The following is a 22215-nucleotide window of genomic DNA, read 5'->3' on the forward strand; positions in this document are numbered from 1 at the left end:
AAGCCCTAGATTACTAATTGGAGGATTCTATAAAACAGCCCATTACTAGTCTGTAAGTGAAAAGAAATAAACACAAACACCAAAAAAAGTCTTTATTTGAAATAAAAGACAAAAAGCCCCCTCTTTCAGCACTTCATTAACCCCCAAAACACCCCTTCAGGTCGGATGTAATCCTCATGAGGTCCCATGACGATTCCAGTTCTGCTACATTAGTGAAGCTACAGCGCATGATCATGGTTCATGACCACCTGCTGCAGACTTCAAGCAGAGACTGATCCACAGTGATCAGCAGTGACGTCACTCAGGTAAGTTGCAAGCACTACTGGAGGTTCCCATGGTCCTCCACCTGTGACCGCAGGTCACTTGACCACAGGTGACTTAATTAAACTTAGTGACTTCATCTGAGGTATCTACTGTATATGTGGAGCACCCTGCAACATTTTTTTTATTTTTTCACTTATTAGGTCCCATTAGAGGACCCAGACAGCTTCTGTGAGAGCAGTCAATTCGAGACACTGGCACTCTGGCAGTATGACTGCCGCCAATTGCAGATGCTGGCAGAGAGAGTGGGTAGGGGAAGCCGTGAATAGGTATGAGATCTAATGAGTGGACCTGGAAGTAGTGTAAAAGCCATGGGGAAAGTCTTTTTTTTTTCACTGCGCCTCCCAATCAAAGTAATGCCAATAGCAAACATGGCTACAGCATTGCACTGATTGGAGCCTATCCCAGCATGTTTACTGGCTGAAAATCAGGCACCAAACATGTTGGGAGGCATCTTGAAACTCACAAGGTGAATACCAAAATACTTGATGAGTAACGGATATTGTGAATACCTTAATATTTGTGCTATAACGAATAGTGTCAAGTATACTCACTCATCACTAGGCATAAGTAAAACATAGAAATATCCCTTTTAGAAAAAAGAAATAGTTAAAAACATAGCTAAAATAAATCCCAGCTTGCTACATATTAATATGAATAGTTAAATACTCCTCTTACAGGCACTTCATGTATTATAATTGCAACAAATTAAAAATACACAAACCAAATGAACGGAATAAATGTGTCAGGCGCTGTCATTTATTTAGTTTACATCTGTAGTGAATTGTGGAGACACATAATAGGTAAAAGAAGCTGATTATTATTATCAAGAATATACCCAAATTTCACATAAAATGGTATACAATTAGGGCAAGACTTCCCGTATGCGTTTATATAGCCATGTTATGATGTGTAATCTCATCACAAATCATGTTAATGTTTCTGCGTGTATAACCAGCAATTCCCACAGGTATTAATCTGAGGGATATGCCAATATTAAGGCTCTAGAACTCATTTGGATTCCATTATGATTAGAGAAATGTTTTCCTTGCTTCATAATCAGCACTTCCCATTTCTTAATTTAATGTCACTTGTCCTCCTAATTTCCATAATTTCTAGTTCTGGAATCCTCAATTGTCATTACTTATGCTATACAGACTAATAAATATAAAATAATTGACATAATATTACCATATAATGATTGGAGAGGATATGTATAGAATATAGTACAGCTCTTCAATCTGTTGCACTTGATATAATAAAAAAATCCGTGTAATCATCCTCTAGGTGGCAGTGCTCCATAAACAAGTTTTACTATGTATTTTCATTGATAGGTTTGCCAACCTAGTATTATACAATATGAGGAAATAAACCTACAACAAATGCCATTATTTCATATATGACATATCTGTTCATTTAAATTATATCAGAGCAACATCTAAGCTGGATTTACAGTATTTTTTTTAATATTTTAGCATACATTCTTAAAGGGAACCTCTCCCTTACAGAAATGTTATTTACTTGCAGGTATAGTGATAATATACAGGTAAATAAGGTTTACATATTTGCTGGCAGACTTACTGGTGCAGCAGCTACAGGGAGAATATGAAGTTAGATTTTTCCTGCAGCCACTAGCTTCCAGTCATTGGGGGAGTTTAGGGAGCCATTACAGTGACCACTCACTATACAGTAAGCATGCTGTAAGAACTTCCTGGCACATTGATTAGCAGCCTACTCTGCAGCATGTGTAAACAGATCTGGTTGTTAATCAAATTGCTGGGGTGTGATTACAGTGTATTCACTGTAGTGAATGGTGACTGTAACCATTCCCAGAAGCACCTCAATAATGGGAGAAAATGGCTGCAGGGAAGAGGAAAGTGTAGCCATACCTGGGACTGTCAAGAAGAATTAAACCATTGTTGCGGACAGTCAAAGGTAGTAGAGCCTTACGGGGGATGTAAACGATAAGAAAATCCATGTTAGGGACTGAAAGGAAGAGTGGTGTTCTGTTGGGGACTGAGAGAGTGGGGAGCAATTCTAGGGACTAAGAAGGGGAGTGAAGCCATTTTCAGGACTGAGTATGAGAGTACATCCATAGTGGGGCTGAGCGTAAGTGTATTTTCATGCTGTCGACTGAAAAAAGAAGATGGTTGCCTAGTATTATATATGCACACAGATGAGGCTTAGGCTAGGTTCACATTTCCGTTGTTTTGCATCAGTCACATGCGTTGCTTGACGCATGTGACTGATGCGTTGTAAAATGGATGACAAAAAACAGAAATCATTGTCGGACTCCGTTGTGTGTGGGGGCGGAGCGCAAGGGGGGTGGAGCATGAGGGGGCGGAGCTGAGTGGGGCCGTGGCGCTGAGGACGTCAGTGCCACGGGGACTGCAGGGCTGGTGACAAGTGAGTGTGTGTGAGTGTGTGTGTGAGTGTGTGTGAGTGTGTACACATGCGGAGTGAGGGAGGGGGCGGAGCCGAGTGGGGAAGTGTCAGCCTCCTTGCACATGTATCCAGGGTAAATATCGGGTAACTAAAAGCAAAACACTTTTTGCTTGGTTACCCGATATTTATCTAGGATACCAGCGTACACCGCTTAGCGCTGGCTCCCTGCACATGTAACCACTGTAAATATCGGGTAACTAACCAAAGCGCATTCCTTGGTTACCCGATGTGTATCCTGGTTACGTGTGCAGGAAGCCAGAGAGAGCATGCGCAGAAAAATCCTATGGATTGTGCTGCTCAAAAAACGTTACAGGCTGCGTTGCTCCCACCCGGCGGTCAGTTAAAAAATGACTGACCGCGACGCAGCGGATGCAAGCATCATCAGTCGCAATCCGTCACTAATAGAAGTTAATGAGGAAAAGCTGGATTCCTGCAAAATATTTTGCAGGATACCGTAATTCCTCAAGGCAACGGATTGTGACTGATGCAAAACAACGGAAGTGTGAACCTAGCCATATATAGGTCGATAGTCACACAAATATGTGTGGTGTATAGTGTCTGGCTTAAAGCCTATTAGTGATGCATAATTTTAAAACAAAGTAAGACGTGAACTTGAAACTCATATGCAGAGTAATGATATTTATTTCAAAATCTAAAGGTAAACAGTCACAACCATTTCGGTCTTTTAAACTTTCATCAGTGTGCTATAAAATAAAAACATAGCAATACATGGTATGAGTAAATAAACATTAAGAGTAGAGTTGAGCGCGGTTCGCGGTTCGTGGTTCTCCAGTTCGCGGCTCGAGTGATTTTGGGGGCTGTTCTAGATCGAACTAAAACTCAAGCTTTTTTGCAAAAGCTCGATAGTTCTAGATACGTTCGAGAACAGTTCTAGCAGCAAAAAAAACAGCTAATTCCTAGCTGGCTTTCCGCTGTAATAGTGTAAGTCACTCTGTGACTCACACTATTATGACATTTCAGTGTATAGTGTGCGGGAACAGCGCATTCAGATCACTGCTGTTTGGATAATGGTGATCGCCATATTTTTTTTTTTCCTTGTCTTCCTTCCCTAAGCGTGCGCGTGTAGTGGGGAGGGCCAGCATGTCAGCCAATCCCAGACACACACACAGCTAAGTGGACTTTTAGCCAGAGAAGCAACGGCATGTGTGATAGGATGTCCATGTCACATGTCCTTGCATTATAAAAACGAGTATCTGCCCATCCGGACGCCATTATCTCTTCTGCGTCCTTGGTGTCCGACATCACTGGCGCAGCTCCTATCGCCGATACAGCTGTATATGCTCCATACACAACGCTGGACAGCATAGGGATAGCACTTTCTATCAGTCCTTTTAAGGGCTCATACCGGCAGGGTCAGAGCCATAGGTGACAGGTCCTGAAAACAGAGTTTAACAGCTACACAAGATGACAGCGTCTATGTAGCTAAGGTCAGGGATTTCCTCGCTGCATTTCCCCATTAGGAGGGATAGAAAGGCAGGCTTCCATTCCTCTACCCAGAGACCCACAACCCTGGCACTGTACCCTCCTGCCCTTTGCACACTCCAACTCATTGTTACTAAGCCATTATACTAGCAAACACTGAGTGAACTTAGTGGCATCCTAAACGTGGTGTGACGTTGCACCTTGCAACATAGGGGGTTACTCGCTCAGCATGAGGGCTTCAGGTAGACACAGGAGGCACCGTTTCTTAAGATCACAGCCTGCTTTATTCAACTTCATAAAGCACCGCGCGGGTACGGACATCACATGGCATGTACAGGCAGGAAAACAGGTACATTCCCAAACCTCAGCCCTTCAGATTATGTTCAGTCCATAAGTCCCTGCAGAGCCTTCTCAGATGCTGTTTCCTTACCTCCACCCACCAATACACCCAGCTACTTCCTCCAGCACAGGAACTTCAGTGCAGGTCCATGGGTGTGTCCAGAGGCCTGACTTTCATTCCTGGGACCACACCCCGAGGTGGAGATATGGTGAACAGCCGTCCCACCTATCTCATTAGCTGTCCACAACAGAGCCGGCCCAGGTAACACACCTTAACCCTCTCAGCATAGTACCAGTGATTATATCACAGTGGCTATTGGACTTCTGTATAGTCCCAGTAGTGCACAGATATTTGCAGCACGTCTGCCTGCATTGCACACTCAAACTCATTATAACTAAGCCATTATACTAGCAAACACTGAGTGAACTTAGTGGCATCCTAAACGTGGCTATTGGACTTCTGTATAGTCCCAGTAGTGCAAAGATATTTGCAGCACGTCTGGCTGCATTGCACACTCAAACTCATTATAACTAAGCCATTATACTAGCAAACACTGAGTGAACTTAGTGGCATCCTAAACGTGGCTATTGGACTTCTGTATAGTCCCAGTAGTGCAAAGATATTTGCAGCACGTCTGTCTGCATTGCACACTCAAACTCATTATAACTAAGCCATTATACTAGCAAACACTCAGTGAACTTAGTGGCATCCTAAACGTGGCTATTGGACTTCTGTATAGTCCCAGTAGTGCAAAGAAATTTGCAGCACGTCTGGCTGCATTGCACACTCAAACTCATTATAACTAAGCCATTATACTAGCAAACACTGAGTGAACTTAGTGGCATCCTAAACGTGGCTATTGGACTTCTGTATAGTCCCAGTAGTGCAAAGATATTTGCAGCACGTCTGCCTGCATTGCACACTCAAACTCATTATAACTAAGCCATTATACTAGCAAACACTCAGTGAACTTAGTGGCATCCTAAACGTGGCTATTGGACTTCTGTATAGTCCCAGTAGTGCAAAGATATTTGCAGCACGTCTGCCTGCATTGCACACTCCTACTCATTGTTACTAAGCCATTATACTAGCAATTTATGCTGCCAGTTTAAGGGCCGTAGTTGCAGTGTCAGGGATATTTATTCTTTATTATTCTGCTGTTAATAAAGCTAGACCACCGCTGCAATCTACACTACCTCTCAATTTTTACTACCACATTTTCAGTGCACAATCTTGTCGCAATCAACATGAGTGGCAAAATGACAGATGCTGGTGGGAAGGGGAAGAGGCGTGGTGGAAAAGGAAAAAAAGGGTTTGTCCGTGGGGAAGGTGGCAAAGCTCCATTATCATCTGCTGAAGATAGACCATCTACTAGCAAAAGTAAGATGTCTACTTCTTACCGTGGACAATCAGATGTGCTCCCTTTTTTACGGACACAAACAACAGGAACAAAGGTAGATGATGGCCAAAAAAGGAAAATGCTTGAATGGATCTCAAGTGGTCCAACAAGTGCCCTCTCAGCCACCTCAAGTACCGCATCCAAAAAACACCAGTCCTCTGAGTTGTCATCCCAATCAAACTTGCTTTCTCCCAGCTCTGAAGTCTCCATCAGCCCTGCACAGTATGGTGGAACTGAGATGGCTGAGTCTGCAGAGCTGTTCAGTCACACTATAGCCTGGGAATCAGAGGTCTGCTCCCAAGCTACAGTGAGTACAGACCAGGAAATGGTCTGCAGTGATGCCCAGAACCTTTGTGACTCTGATTCAGGCCGTGAGGACCAAGTTTCTGAGCATAATGTTGACCCTTTGTCCCAAACTGTAACACCTGTGGTTATAGACAATGAGGAACATACTGATGATGATGAGACGCAGATACCAGATTGGGATGACAACTTAAATATTCGGTCAGGGCAAGAAGAGGCTCGGTCTGAGGGGGAGGGGAGTGCAAACACAACAATTGAAGATGAAGTTCTAGATCCCACCTACTGTCAACCCCCAGTCAGGCACTCGAGGAGGTCAACAGAGGCGGTGGAGGAGGATGCAACCGAAGACGAAGTTACCTTGCGCCTTCCTGGACAGAGTCGGAGCACTGGTAGCACGTCTACAACTGCATCATCAGCCACCACTCTGCCTCTGAGCACTAGTCAGGGGGGCTCAGCAGGTCGCATGCCCTCTAAGCCTTGCCTAGCCTGGTCCTTTTTTGACATAGTAAAAGATCGTCAAAATTATGTGATGTGTAAAATTTGTCGTGATTCTGTTAGTAGAGGTCAAAACCTCAGCAGTTTGACAACTTCCATGAATCGTCACATGAATAAATGTCATAGGTCCCAGTGGGAAGTTCACCGTGCTGCAATGCGGCCTAGCGGAGCGAACCATCCACGGCCTGCCCCTTCCAGTGCATCCACGCGCTCTTCATCTTCTAGGACTGTGGGGACAGCTGTCACACCTGGTTTTCCACGCACAACTTCCACCACTGTAACCGCAACAGGCAGTTTGCTTGGTAGGTCGTCAGTTGGTTTGGAAGGGGAAACAAGTGAGTGTGTACAGCTCTCTCAGACATCAATAGCACCAACGTTGGATGAAGGCAACATCATGTCTCCGCCTGCACTTTCCTCACAAACCTGCATTTTTAGAGGGACACCCTACTCAACACCGTCTACACACAGCAGCCAGATCTCTGACCCTCAGATGTGGTCAAATAAAAGGCCATTTCCTGCGACCCATGACAAAGCTAAGAGGTTGACTCTATCCCTCTGTAAGCTCTTGGCTACTGAAATGCTGCCTTTCCGCCTAGTGGACACACAGGATTTTAGAGACCTTATGTCTGTCGCTGTGCCCCAGTACCAGATGCCTAGTCGCCACTACTTGTCTAAGAAAGGTGTGCCCGCGCTACACCAGCATGTCGCACACAACATCACCGCTTCCTTGAGAAACTCTGTGTTTGAACGGGTGCATTTCACCACCGATACTTGGACCAGTAAGCATGGACAGGGACGTTACATGTCGCTGACTGGGCACTGGGTAACTATGGTGATAGATGGTGAAGGGTCTGCTGCACAAGTCTTGCCGTCCCCACGACTTGTGTGTCAATCCTCTGTCTGTCCAAGTTCCGCCACTGCTTCTGCCTCCTCCACCTCATCTGTGTCCTCCACCTCCGCCCCAAGCCTGCCTGGTCAGGCCACCAGCGTTCTCACTGCGCAGAAGAAATCACGCGCCCCTCAATACTATGCTGGCAGCAGAGCGCAGCGGCATCAGGCGGTCTTTAGCTTGACATGTCTTGGTAATAGGAGTCACACAGCTGAGGAGTTGTGGTCAGCTCTGCGGTCCGAGTTTAATAAATGGTTGTCTCCACTCAACCTGCAGCCTGGTAAGGCCGTGTGAGACAATGCTGAAAACCTGGGTGTGGCCCTTCGCCTGGGCAAGGTGACACACGTGCCTTGTATGGCTCACGTGTTGAACCTTGTTGTCCAGAAATTTTTAACACACTATCCCGGCCTAGATGGCCTTCTGACCAGGGCACGAAAACTGTCTGCTCACTTCCGCCGTTCAACCGCCGTAGCTGAGCGACTTGCATCGCTCCAGAAGTCTTTCGGCCTGCCGGTTCATCGCCTGAAATGCGATGTGGCGACACGCTGGAATTCGACTCTCCACATGTTACAGCGACTGTGGCAGCAGCGCCGAGCTCTGGTGCAATACGTCATGACGTATAGCCTGGGCAAACGAGATGCAGAGGTGGGGCAGATCACCCTGATGGAGTGGTCTCAGATCAAGGACCTATGCACCCTTCTGCACAGTTTCGACATGGCGACGAATATGTTTAGCGCTGACAATACCATTATCAGCATGACAATTCCAGTCATTTACATGCTGGAGCACACGCTAAACACTATTCGGAGTCAGGGGGTGGGAGAACAGGAAGGGGAGGAACTACAGGAGGATTCATATGCGCAAGGGACAACAACATCACCAAGGTCCAGACGTTCATCTTCACCAACGCGACAGGCATGGGACCATGGGGGACAGGGATCAACAAGGGCGCATAGTAGCAGGCGAAGTGTTGAGGAAGGTGCAGGAGAACATGAAGAAATGGAGGACGAACTGTCCATGGACATGAAAGACTCAGCGGATGAGGGAGACCTTGGTCAAATTTCAGTTGAAAGAGGTTGGGGGGAGATGTCAGAGGAAGAAAGAACGGGTAGCACCTCTATGCCACAAACACAGCGTGGACTTGGTCCGCATGGCTGTGCAAGACACATGAGTGCCTTCTTGTTGCACTACCTCCAACATGACCCTCGTATTGTCAAAATTAGAAGTGATGATGACTACTGGCTTGCCACACTATTAGATCCCCGGTACAAGTCCAAATTTTGTGACATAATTCCAGCCATAGAAAGGGACGCACGTATGCAGGAGTATCAGCAGAAGCTGTTACTCGATCTTAGCTCGGCTTTTCCACCAAACAACTGTGCAGGTGCAGGGAGTGACCCTCCCAGTTGTAACTTGACAAACATGGGACGGTCTCGTCATCTTCAACAGTCTACCCGTACCAGTAAGACTGTTTCTGGTGCTGGTAACAGCAATTTTATGGAATCTTTTCATAATTTTTTTAGACCATCCTTTGCAAGGCCACCAGAGACAACAAGTCTGACACATAGTCAATGGCTGGAGAGGATGATACAGGAGTATCTCCAAATGAACATCGATGCCATGACTTTGCAAATGGAGCCTTGCTCATTTTGGGCTTCAAATCTAGAAAAATGGCCAGAGCTCTCCAGTTACGCCTTGGAGATTTTGTCGTGTCCAGCTGCCAGCGTTGTCTCTGAACGTGTCTTCAGTGCTGCTGGGTGTGTGCTGACAGATAAGCGCAGGCGTCTGTCCAGTGACAATGTGGACAGACTAGCGTTCATCAAAATGAACAAGTCATGGATCCACCAGGAATTTACTACCCCTGTGTCATCCTGGGGAGAGTAAATGCTTGTGGATTTGGAATGTGCTTGATGCAAATCTAGCTGTGAAGTGTACAACTAGGGCACAAGTGCTGCCACTGAATGGGTGGGTGTGTGTGGGGCACAATTTTTGGAAAAAAAGGGAGACTCCACTTGGAGTAACCCTTGCTTGCTGTGTTTTTTAAAAATGATCCAAGTGGACAGAGCTGGGATCAGGAAAGAGTTTGCTACCTACCCCGGTGTCATCCTGGGGACGGTTAAGTATGGCGTATTTTCGAATGTGCTTGATGCAAATCTAGCTGTGAAGTGTACAACTGGGGCACAAGTGCTGCCACTGAAGGGGTGTCTGTGTGGCCCAATTTTTGGAAAAAAGGGAGACTCCGCTTGGAGTCACCTTGCGGTGTTTTACATGATTTTAGAAGGGCATGCCATGCCTATATCTGTGTCTCGTCCTCTTTTTCCTCGTAACGCTGTTTTGTTTTCGCATGAGAATTTGTCCTTGTCACTTTCCTATGTGTTTGTGTTGTGTTGTTTGTCACCTTTTGGACACCTTTGTGGGTGTTTTCTAGGTGTTTTTATGTGTTTGTGATTGCCTGCCATTGTTTCCTATGCAGTTCGAGTTCGGTTCGTTGAGCGTTCAACGAACCGAACTCGAACGGGAGCTCCGTTCGGCGAACCGACCTCGAGCCGAACCGCGACCGGTTCGCTCATCTCTAATTAAGAGATGTCAAAATTGAACAAAAAAAGGGGAGGGTAGAAAGAACACATAAGCTAGCTTAGTGAAAACATATAAGCTAGCCTAGGTAAGGAAATTGCTATTTCATTATCTTTATATTGCAAAATCTGTGCTCCAGGTCAAAATTGTCATTTAATCACCTAAATATTGATTGGTAATTTAGTGATAGGTAACTGACATTTGTGGGCCTAGGGTTGTGAAACAACTGGTTAAAAGAGTTAAAGGGTACATCAAACAAGAGTGGGAAATCCCGTGGTTATGCTGTTGTTGACTCGCCCACCCCAGTGCCTTAGGTGCCTTGGTGTCGGGCCGGACTAGTCCGGGATAGTCAGAGGTTGCGGGGCCGACTCCGTGACCCTGGTGGAGTCAGTTAATATGGCGGCTTTGGGGGAGATGGTGATAATATTTATATAAGATTCGTGACACCACTTGTGGTAATTTGCAGCTATGGAGCCGTAGCTGCTGGAAGGGACCTTCGGGGCTGATGTTATGGCAGCTAAGGTGTTTCTTGCTCTCCACAGGTAGAGCGGGTACCCCAGGGCAACCTTTGGTGCTTGGTAAAGTCTATGGTGTTTGTGGACGAGGTGCAGGATAAAGCAGACGACACAGGGCTTGCAGTTAAGATCTTTACTCACAAGTTAGTCTCAATTCGGCAGCTGTACGGTTGCCCACAGTATGCTGGGATCCACTGTCAGGTGCCTCCGCCGATCCCGGGTAGTTCAGAGGTCAATACCGGTGCACCCCTCCTGTGTCTCTTTCCTGACTGTCTTCCTAGCCTTGACCATTGTAGCTGTGCTGGTCTTGGCCTCCACTACATGGCCTGAACAAAGGGGGCTAACCGCAGTTGTATCTTGCCCTCTTCAAAGGGGACCTGTGGCAGGTTGTGGCCCTGAGCGCTTGCAACCACCCCAGGCCTTCGGTGTTACTTTTGAGGAATTGTCTGTCTTCCCTCTGTCTGGGGACCGTCCCCGAATGCAGCCAGATCCTCCACCCGATCTTCCAGTGGAACAAGCCACGAGCCAATTTGCCCTTCCGTGGCCCTGGAATACTTTCTTTCTTTAGGTGTCACCTGGGCCTAACTAGACCCCAGGATCTCAACCAGGACCTTCATTCTGTCACTTTCTCCTGAGGTAACTACCTCCCTCTCCTACTCCCTCTCACAGACCGTCTCCGACTTCACTCCTTCACTAACTGAACTTGAACTTCCTGGTTCCCTTGTCTACTCTCTCTTTCTGACTCCTCCCACACACCCACTGACTAGGTCCCACTCACACTATTGGGACCAGGAATGGGACTTACGGCCCCATGAATACATCTATGGGGGTTGCTGCCACTATCCCTGACCCAGTGTATGCCTACCAATTGGTGTGTGCAAGTTTAATCTGTGGACCGGCATATGACCTCATTCTTACCCAGGATGGAACATCACACCTCTGGCTGAGGTGCAATATCTCTGTGGCCACGGAAGCTTCAGGGGCGCCACAGTGTCATGATACTGTTTGCACTCTGCTGTGGCAGAGCTGTATCAGTCACCTGATCATGTCAGCATTCCCAGTGGGAGGAGCTTTTCCTTCCATGCCTCATTCCCAGGAGCTTACCACGTTATCAAGATGCCCCCTCCATCATCACGCTGCCAGTTATAGATCTGCTCTGCAGTGTGTTCGGCTGCTTCCTGTAAGTGTTCTAGATTCTGTCTATTGCCTCCCCTGACCCTTCCTGACCTCCATTCTGTCTGACCTCCCTGTCTCCCACCTCCTTCGTTTTGTCTTACCTTCCGTGCCCCTCTCCTGCTCGTTGTCCCATCCCTGTGCCCCCTCCTTCGGCTTGCTCTCCCTGTTACCGACCATTGGCTTGTCCCGGACCCCGACTCCACCTCCTCCCTTGTACTGTGCTCCCTCTCTCCGCTCTGACCCGGTTAGTACGACTCCTCTTAGCAACTTTTCTGTTACCTAGGACGCTGTGTGCCTGGACTCCCTCTAGTGGTTGTTTTCATTACAGACAGCTCTGGTTTCATTTTGTGGTAGATCTCATTACACATACTGTGTGCTGACTCCCCTAGTGGTGACATCGCAGGTGGAAGAGGGAATAAGCGTGGTGTTCGACGTGTACATGGGGTAGGTGCTAAAGTTCCTGAAAGCTCTTCTGAACAAACACGGACTCGTACTAGCCAAAGACAACTGCTGTTAATGGATGGACTTCTACACTCCCTTTATTTGGCAGCTGTACAGCTGTATGACTTGTAGATTAGGGTCAGAGGAGCATGTGCTACAGTGGTTGGCAAGCTCTGTATCACGTGGCTTTCCTCCTCTTCCTCTACTTCAACTTAACACAGATTACAGTCGACAGAGGTGGCACCCCAAATACCCTTGTTTACCCTGCGTCACTACTCTCCAACTGCCCAACGGACTGGGGAACCACAGATGAGTAAGTCTACAGAGCTTTTCACACATTCTATTTCATGCGCATCAGAGGTCGGCTCCAAAGATTCCCAGACTCAAGAGGAGGAAAGCACCTTCCCCAATGCCCAAAATCTTTGTCAGTTGGATCTGGGATCGGACAAAGTAGGGTCCGAGTAGAATCTAGGCCTTTGTCATCAGACGTTAAGCCCCGGGGGTGGAGGTGATGATGATGAGACTCCTGAGGCTCACGAGTACCATAGAATGCTGCCAGGCCAGGAAAAGGAGGAAGATGACTGTCAGGGTGATGAGTGGGATGACAAAGAGGATGACAATGAGGTTGGAGATTCCACTTGGTGTGAACACAGAGACATGCAGCTGAGTAGCTCAGCAGAGGATGTGGAGGAAGAGGAGGAAAATGAGGATGTTATTTTGCCGATTCCTGCACAAACATGTAGTGATGTAACCATGACAAGCACTGCATGCTCAGCCACAACTTTATCTGTGGCCAACAGCAGTTGCGGGTCTGCAGTTCCCTGGACATTTTTGAAACTGCAAATGATAACTCAACTTTTGTCATCTGCCAACTTTGTAAGCAACTTAGTAGAGGCAAGAACTACTATGATTTGACTACTACAAGCATGAACCCGTACATGCTCTACCAACATACGTTACTCTGGCAATCTTACTGAGCTAAAATGCAGCCTAGCGGGCCATCCCATGAACTGTGTCTGCTTCTTCTTCCTCCTCCGTCACCATCGAAAGTGTTCTCACACAGGTCTCCCACAGCACAATCTCCACTTGTTGACCTGCTGCAGTTGGGGTAAGTAAGAGCCCCTCTGCTGTTATGGAAGTGGACATACCTGGTGTTTTTGACAGATGTTAGACACTGAGCACACCACATCTTTTTCAATCCAAAGCCCACCAGTTTGTCGTGTACACTCTACATCACCCTCTCTCAGCACAGCAGCCACCCCCAGGGCCAGATTATAGGCGGGGCAGGCGGGGCTCCAGCCCAGGGGCCCCCACCAAAAGAGCTTCTAAGGGGGCCCTTACCATACTTGGCACTAGCACCTGTCAGCATTTTTTTTTTCTTCACACCCTCTCCCCCTCCGTAAAGAAGACAGTCTAATAAATCAGCTGTGTTTTTTTTTGGGGGGGGGGCGCAGGGTGTTGGAGCACTGCTATTTATTTGCATCTGTGTCTTTAAGACGCGAAAACAAACTGCGAGCACAGGACGCTGATTGACCCCAGAAGTACCAGCGGCCGCTTGCACTTCCGGGGTCAGAGGTGTGCTAATGCTCCCTGCTATGTGCTGTGGCCGTACCCAGCGAGGGGCGGGGGGGGCAGCTGCCCCCCCCTAGAAGCAGGGGCTGCGCTCCTCCACACTGTGTGCATGCCAGGCACACTAGCAAAAGCAGGAGGCAGCATGCTGTGCTCTGTCGGTTCTGCTGTGTACTGTGCTCAGCATGCACCCAATGCAGAGGAGTGCAGCAGAGCCAATGACCGCAGCTTCCTCTTTCCGTTCCTATTCAAATGTATTTACGTCTTTCAGATGTAAATACATTTGAACAGCGCGCCGGGACTGGGCCCTGCCCTGACATGCAGCAACGTGATGAGATCAGCACCTTGCTGATGCTGACATCATCACAGTGCTGCGGGCGCCACACAGGGGACATGAGGAAGCGAGCGCTCCATGAAGGAGCTGAAGAGACAGGTTTAATTAATGGTGATGAGTGGGGAGGGGCTGAGGACACATAACGGGGAACTTTTGTGAAGGAACACAGCTCTGTGACAGGCAGAGGAGGAGTACTGTATTCCGAGGGAGGCAGGAGTGTGTAGGGATGGGGCAGTGTAATTTGTGTGTGTAGGGGGTGATGAGGGTTGTATTGTGTGTGGGGGGAGGCGTAATGGAGGGTGCATTGTATTGTGTGTGGGGGAAGGGGTAATGGAGGGTGCATTGTATTGTGTGTGGGGGGAGGGGTAATGGAGGGTGCATTGTATTGTGTGTGGGGGGAGGGGTAATGGAGGGTGCATTGTATTGTGTGTGGGGGGAGGGGTAATGGGGGGTGCATTGTATTGTGTGTGGGGGGAGGGGTAATGGGGGGTGCATTGTATTGTGTGTGTTGGGGGAGGGGTAATGGAGGGTGCATTGTATTGTGTGTGTGGGGGGAGGGGTAATGGGGGGTGCATTATATTGTGTGTGTGGGGGGAGGGGTAATGGGGGGTGCATTGTATTGTGTGTGTAAGGTAAGGGGTAATGGGGGGTGCATTGTATTGTTTGTGTGGGGGGAGGGGTAATGCGGGGTGCATTGTATTGTGTGTGCGGGGGGAGGGGTAATGGGGGGTGCATTGTATTGTGTGTGTGGGGGGGAGGGGTAATGGGGGGTGCATTGTATTGTGTGTTTGGGGGGAGGGGTAATGGGGGGTGCATTTTATTGTGTGTGTGGGGGGGAGGGGTAATGGGGGGTGCATTGTATTGTGTGTGGGGGGGGGAGGGGTAATGGGGGGTGCATTGTATTGTGTGTGTGGGGTGAGGGGTAATGGGGGGTGCATTGTATTGTGTGTGTGGGGGGAGGGGTAATGGGGGGTGCATTGTATTGTGTGTGTGTGTGTGTGTGGGGGGGGAGGTGATGTGGGGTGCATTGTAGTGTGTGTGTGTGTGTGTGTGTGTGTGTGTGTCAGAGCTGTGTGTGTAAAAAGCAGTACTGTGTGTGTATATATGAATTAGAGCAGTCTGTGCGCGCCCCTCCACCCCAGAACTACAGTTAGGTCCAGAAATATTTGGACAGTGACACAAGTTTTGTTATTTTAGCTGTTTACAAAAACATGTTCAGAAATATAATTATATATATAATATGGGCTGAAAGTGCACACTCCCAGCTGCAATATGAGAGTTTTCACATCCAAATCGGAGAAAGGGTTTAGGAATCATAGCTCTGTAATGCATAGCCTCCTCTTTTTCAAGGGACCAAAAGTAATTGGACAAGGGACTCTAAGGGCTGCAATTAACTCTGAAGGCGTCTGCCTCATTAACCTGTAATCAATTAAGTAGTTAAAAGGTCTGGGGTTGATTACAGGTGTGTGGTTTTGCATTTGGAAGCTGTTGCTGTGACCAGACAACATGCGGTCTAAGGAACTCTCAATTGAGGTGAAGCAGAACATCCTGAGGCTGAAAAAAAAAGAAAAAATCCATCAGAGAGATAGGAGACATGCTTGGAGTAGCAAAATCAACAGTCGGGTACATTCTGAGAAAAAAGGAATTGACTGGTGAGCTTGGGAACTCAAAAAGGCCTGGGCGTCCACGGATGACAACAGTGGTGGATGATCGCCGCATACTTTCTTTGGTGAAGAAGAACCCGTTCACAACATCAACTGAAGTCCAGAACACTCTCAGTGAAGTAGGTGTATCTGTCTCTAAGTCAACAGTAAAGAGAAGACTCCATGAAAGTAAATACAAAGGGTTCACATCTAGATGCAAACCATTCATCAATTCCAAAAATAGACAGGCCAGAGTTAAATTTGCTGAAAAACACCTCATGAAGCCAGCTCAGTTCTGGAAAAGTATTCTATGGACAGATGAGACAAAGATCAACCTGTACCAGAATGATGGGAAGAAAAAAGTTTGGAGAAGACAGGGAACCGCACATGATCCAAAGCACACCACATCCTCTGTAAAACATGGTGGAGGCAACGTGATGGCATGGGCATGCATGGCTTTCAATGGCACTGGGTCACTTGTGTTTATTGATGACATAACAGCAGACAAGAGTAGCCGGATGAATTCTGAAGTGTACCGGGATATACTTTCAGCCCAGATTCAGCCAAATGCCGCAAAGTTGATCGGACGGCGCTTCATAGTACAGATGGACAATGACCCCAAGCATACAGCCAAAGCTACCCAGGAGTTCATGAGTGCAAAAAAGTGGAACAGTCTGCAATGGCCAAGTCAATCACCAGATCTTAACCCAATTAAGCATGAATTTCACTTGCTCAAATCCAGACTTAAGACGGAAAGACCAACAAACAAGCAAGACCTGAAGGCTGCGGCTGTAAAGGCCTGGCAAAGCATTAAGAAGGAGGAAACCCAGCGTTTGGTGATGTCCATGGGTTCCAGACTTAAGACAGTGATTGCCTCCAAAGGATTCGCAACAAAATATTGAAAATAAAAATATTTTGTTTGGGTTTGGTTTATTTGTCCAATTACTTTTGACCTCCTAAAATGTGGAGTGTTTGTAAAGAAATGTGTACAATTCCTACAATTTCTATCAGATATTTTTGTTCAAACCTTCAAATTAAACAATACAATCTGCACTTGAATTCTGTTGTAGAGGTTTCATTTCAAATCCAATGTGGTGGCATGCAGAGCCCAACTCACGAAAATTGTGTCACTGTCCAAATATTTCTGGACCTAACTGTATATGGGTTCCCCAGAGCGCTATGTCACCCATCCCAGTAATGAGTACACCACCAGAGCTGTTTGCACTCCAGTAACGTCTATGCCCCCTGCCCCTCCTGTAATGTATATATTGTAGCCCCCAGCCCCTCCTGTGATGTATATACAGCAGTGCTGTCAGTGTGCAGTCATGTCTGTTAGTGACAGCCATCGTGAAACACAGCCACATGTCCTGAAGGAGCTGGATGGAAACAAGCGGGAGAGGTGAGTGTGGCTGCTGGCGACTTCCCCATATTAATACCTGTAAGGGCTCATGCGCACGTAACTGCTGAATATTCTGCAGCGATTTGACAGCACATGTGCGCGTCAAATCGCTGCAGAAACATTGCTTAATGGATGCAGTTTTTCTGTACAAAAAAAAGCCGATTTCATGCGCTCGGGATGCTGCCCCCACCATAGACAGAGGGGAGCTGCATCCATGGCGCACGGAATAATTGACATGCTCCTTTTATGAACGCACAGATCTGGGTCAACATTTCAGCACCCAAATCGCTGCATTCATAAAAGCAACGTGTGCACCTATCATGCACAATCTACATAGCTTGTATAGGGGACGCAGGATGCATGCATTTACACTGCAGTGCTATACGCAGCGTAAATGCATGGAATTACGCAACATGCGCATGAGCCCTAATGCGTCTGTGTCTGCATGTATGTCAGTGTATATGACCGTGCATATATTTGTCTGATTATATGTATTTTTCTGAATTTGTCTTCAAATATGTATATGTACGTATGCCTGTATGTGTATGTGCGTTTCTGTGTGTGGATGGGGCCCACTGAGACTCTTTCACCCAGAGGCCACAAAAACCTGGAGCCGGCCCTGGCTGCCTTAACAATGGGATCAATAAAAAATATGTGACTAAAGCGGGCTTTACACGCTACAATATATCTAACAAGATGACGGCGGGGTCACGTCGTAAGTGACGCACATCCGGCATCGTTAGTGATATTGTAGTGTGTGACAGCTACGAGCGACCCTGATTGTGCGTTAAAACGTTGATCGCATACACATCGTTCATTTTCTAAAAATTGAACGTCTGGTTGTTCATCGTTCTTGAGGCAACACACATCGCACCGTGTGACACCCCGGGAACGATGAACACAGCTTACCTGCGCCCCGCCGGCAATGCGGAAGGAAGGCGGTGGGCGGGATGTTTATGTCCCGCTCATCTCCGCCCCTCCGCTTCTATTGGCCGGCTGCTGTGTGACGTCGCTGTGACGCCGAACGTCCCTCCCACTTCAGGAAGTGGATGTTCGCCGCCCACAGCGAGGTCATTTGGAAGGTAAGTACGTGTGATGGGGGTTAATCGTTTGTGCGACACGGGCAACAAATTGCCTGCTCCGCACATACGATGGGGGCGTGTGCGATCGCATACGAGATCGCATATGTAATTGAAACGTGTAAAGCAGCCTTAACTCTACTTTCTGTGTATAAGTGAATGTTGTGAGTGATCCTGGACTGTGTGTTTGTATTGTAGCACTGTAAATCTGAATGTGGCAGAACAGGATAAGATAATTGGATTCATTGGATTTATATCTAAATGCTACAGTTCGTGCTCTACTGTTATGGCTAAAAATGTTAACGTTATGGGGCCCCCACCAGATTTTCTGCCCTGGGGCCCCCACCAACCTTAATCTGGCCCTGGCCACCCCATAGTCCCGCAGTTGTGGTCACATTAAAAAGATAATTTCCTCCTGCATATACCAAAGCTAAGAGCTTGAACTTCACTATATCTAAACTACTGGCAACAGAAATGCTGCCTTTCCGCCTGGTGGATAGAGACGGTTTCTGAAATTTGATGGCCATGGCAGTCCCCCGATAGCAGTTGCCCAGTTGCCATTACTTCTATAATAAAACTGTGTCTGCGCGCCATAAGCATGTCATAGAGAACGTCACCTGTTCCTTGAAAAACTCTGTGTCTGACATGGAGCATTTCACCACTGATACATGGAGGAGCAAGCATGGCCATGGGCATTACATCTCGCTGACTGGCCACTGGGTGACTCGGATTGCTGCGCGGGCAGGTAGGCAAGGGGCTGCTCTACAAGTTGTGAAATCCCCAAAGCTTGCAGGACAAACCTCTGTATGTACCACTCCCTCCACCTCCTCTTGCGCCTCCACCTGCACCAGAATCCTCTCCACATCTTAGTACAGCGCAGACAGGGCTCATCGCAATCACACAGTGTTGAAATTAAAATGCATTGGAGAATGCAGTCACACAGCTGAAGAGTTGTGGACAGTTTTCCAGGCCAAGTTTCAGCAATCGTTGTCTCCATTGAACCTGGAGCCTGAGAAAGTCATGTGCTATAATCGTGCAAGCTTGTTGGTGGCCCTTCGCCAGGGCAACCTCACACGCGTGCCTTGAATGGTTCACATCCTCAACCTGGTTTTACAGCAATTTCTAGGCCATTATCCTTGTCTGGATGTGTTTCTACAGAAGGCACAGTTGCTGTGAGCTCACTTCTGCCGTTCGCACATCGAGGCTAATATTTGCAGATGATACTAAACTATGCAAGGTAATTAATACAGAGCAGGTTAATTTTAATATTTCAGAGGGATTTGTGTGAGCTGGAAGCTTGGGGTGAGAAATGGCAATTGAAGTGTAATGTAAATAAATGTAGGGTCATGCACTTGGGCAGAGGAAATAAAATATATATCTATGTACTCAGTTATAAAACACTGAATAAAACTGTCACTGTAAAAGACTTGAGTGTATGGGTGGATGGCAAACTCAAATTTACTTACCAATGTCAGGCAGCTGCCGCCAAGGCTAATAAAATAATGGGATGCATTAAAAGAGGCATAGATGACATAGGGACAAGGGGAATCCAATATGTTTAAAGAAAAGGAGCTTTAACCCCTTCACAACCAGCCAATTTTGCACTCTCCGTTTTTTTTTTTGCTATTTTTCCTCCGAGAGTCGTAACTTTTTTATTTTTCAATCAATATGGTCATGTGAGGGCTCTTTTTCTGCGAAACAAGCTGTACTTTTAAATTAAACCATGAGTTTTACCATATAGTGTACTGGAAAATGGCAAAAAAATCCAAATGCGGAAAAATTGCAAAAAAAGTGCGATACCACTATTGTTTTTGAGATATGTTATTCACTGTATTGGCTATATGGTAAAACCGATGTATCAGTGTAATGCCTGAGTTTGGTGCAAGTTCGTAGACACCAAACATGTATAGCTTTACTTTTATCTAAGGAGTTAAAAAAAATCTGAAGTTTTTCCGAAAAAAAGTGGCATACGTTTTACGCCATATTCCGTAACCCGTAGTGTTCTCAATTTTTGGAATCTATGGCTCAGTGATGGCTTATTTTTTGCATCTCAAGTTGACATTTTTAATTGTACTATTGTTGTTCAGAGAATACGTTTTGATCGCCTCTTATTGCATTCAGCGCAAAATTTCTGGTGACCAAAAAATGTAATTTTGGCGTTTGGAATTTTTTTGCTGCTACACCGTTTACCTACCAGAATAATTGATTTTATATTTTGATAGATTGGGCATTTCTGAACGTGGCAATACCAGATATGTGTTTATTTTTTTTTAACCCTTTAATTTTCAATGGGACGAAAGGGGAGTGATTTGAACTTTTAGGTTTTTTTATTGTTTTTTTAATATTTAAAACTTTTTGTTAAACTTTTTTTTTATTTTACTAGTCCCCCTAGGGGACTATTTGGATCAGCAATCTGATCTCTCTTCCATGTCTTCTGATCACAGCTACACAGCTGATATACTCATTTGCTGTCTCACCCATCTCTCGGCTGGGTGAAACAGTAAAGGCTGCTTTACACGAGTCAATCCATCGTGCGATTTATTTGGCAAAGTCTTTTTTTTTTTTGTTTGTATCGCTGATAGGTAGTTGTCCATGTGTCACACGTTGACTGTTGTCAAACGACCACAAAGCGCTCATCGATATATTGATTGGCCGTGGCGGACGTCCAAAAGGCTTCACACATGTTTTCCTTTGGTCAATCTGTCTTTTGTATGGGCGTAATTAGGCAAACTATACAGCCCTCCGTGATGTTGTCTGGATTGTTGCACGCCCTGAATTCTTCTGACCTGCTCAATCCAGTTCTGCTAATGTGGTTGATTGGTTACATCCCATATATATAGTTTCTCTTCTGCGTCTGTCTTTGTTGCCTCGTGTGTCCTTAGCATCAATCTTGTTTGTTGTTTGTGGTCTGGTTTATGACGAATTCAGAGTATCTATCTTCCAAAGGTGGGTTAAATTTGGTTTTGTATGGTTTATTTATTGTGTCATTTAGCCGTTCACAATGTTTTGGTTTTTTTTTTTGTTTTTTTTTTGTTCTTTTAAAAAAAAAATAGATTACATGTTTATTATAACAGTGTCAAATAAAATGTTCTCATATATTCATTCCCAGATGACGGCTCATCAAAACGAATTATTTTTGCGTGATTTCATTGAAAAATATCGCACATTAACCTGTCTTTGGAAAATTAAATCGCCTGAATATAGTAACAAACGCATCAAACAAGCAGCTTATGCGGATCTGATTACTATCTATAAAAAACATTTTCCTAATGAGCCTGTGGATGTAAATCTTATCAAGAACAAATACAAGGAATACGCACTGTATATAAAAAGGAACTCAATAAAGTCAAGGAGTCACGACGTTCAGGTGCTGCGACTGACGATCTTTATGTCCCACGGCTGTGGTATTTTGATCTACTTGACTTCACAAGAGATCAAGAGATTCCAAGGTCATCAACAAGTATGCTTTCCATTCAGGAGTCACAAAATGGGGCGATTGGCAGCGAACAAACAAACGTAAGAAAAATTAGGACTAATGCACTATAAAACACTGTGCATGACGCCAAGGCTGAATGTTGACACATCATGACTACAGCTCCGTATTTTATAACAGTAATAACCAATCAAAACGCATCTGCTACAACCAATCCGATTAGATTAGGCATGATTATTTAAAACCACAAATATGCCCTGAACGTTTACTGACGTCACAAACAACTACGAGGATGGCCGATTACACGGTGTCACACTTTGCAATGTGTCGTTCATTAAGACTAAACTGACCGATTTTATGGAATTAAGTGATGAGTACACGATGGCCGAATTTCAAACGATTAGGCATCGGTTGGAC

Source organism: Anomaloglossus baeobatrachus, chromosome 3 (assembly GCF_048569485.1).
Source record: "Anomaloglossus baeobatrachus isolate aAnoBae1 chromosome 3, aAnoBae1.hap1, whole genome shotgun sequence".
NCBI lineage: Eukaryota > Metazoa > Chordata > Amphibia > Anura > Aromobatidae > Anomaloglossus > Anomaloglossus baeobatrachus.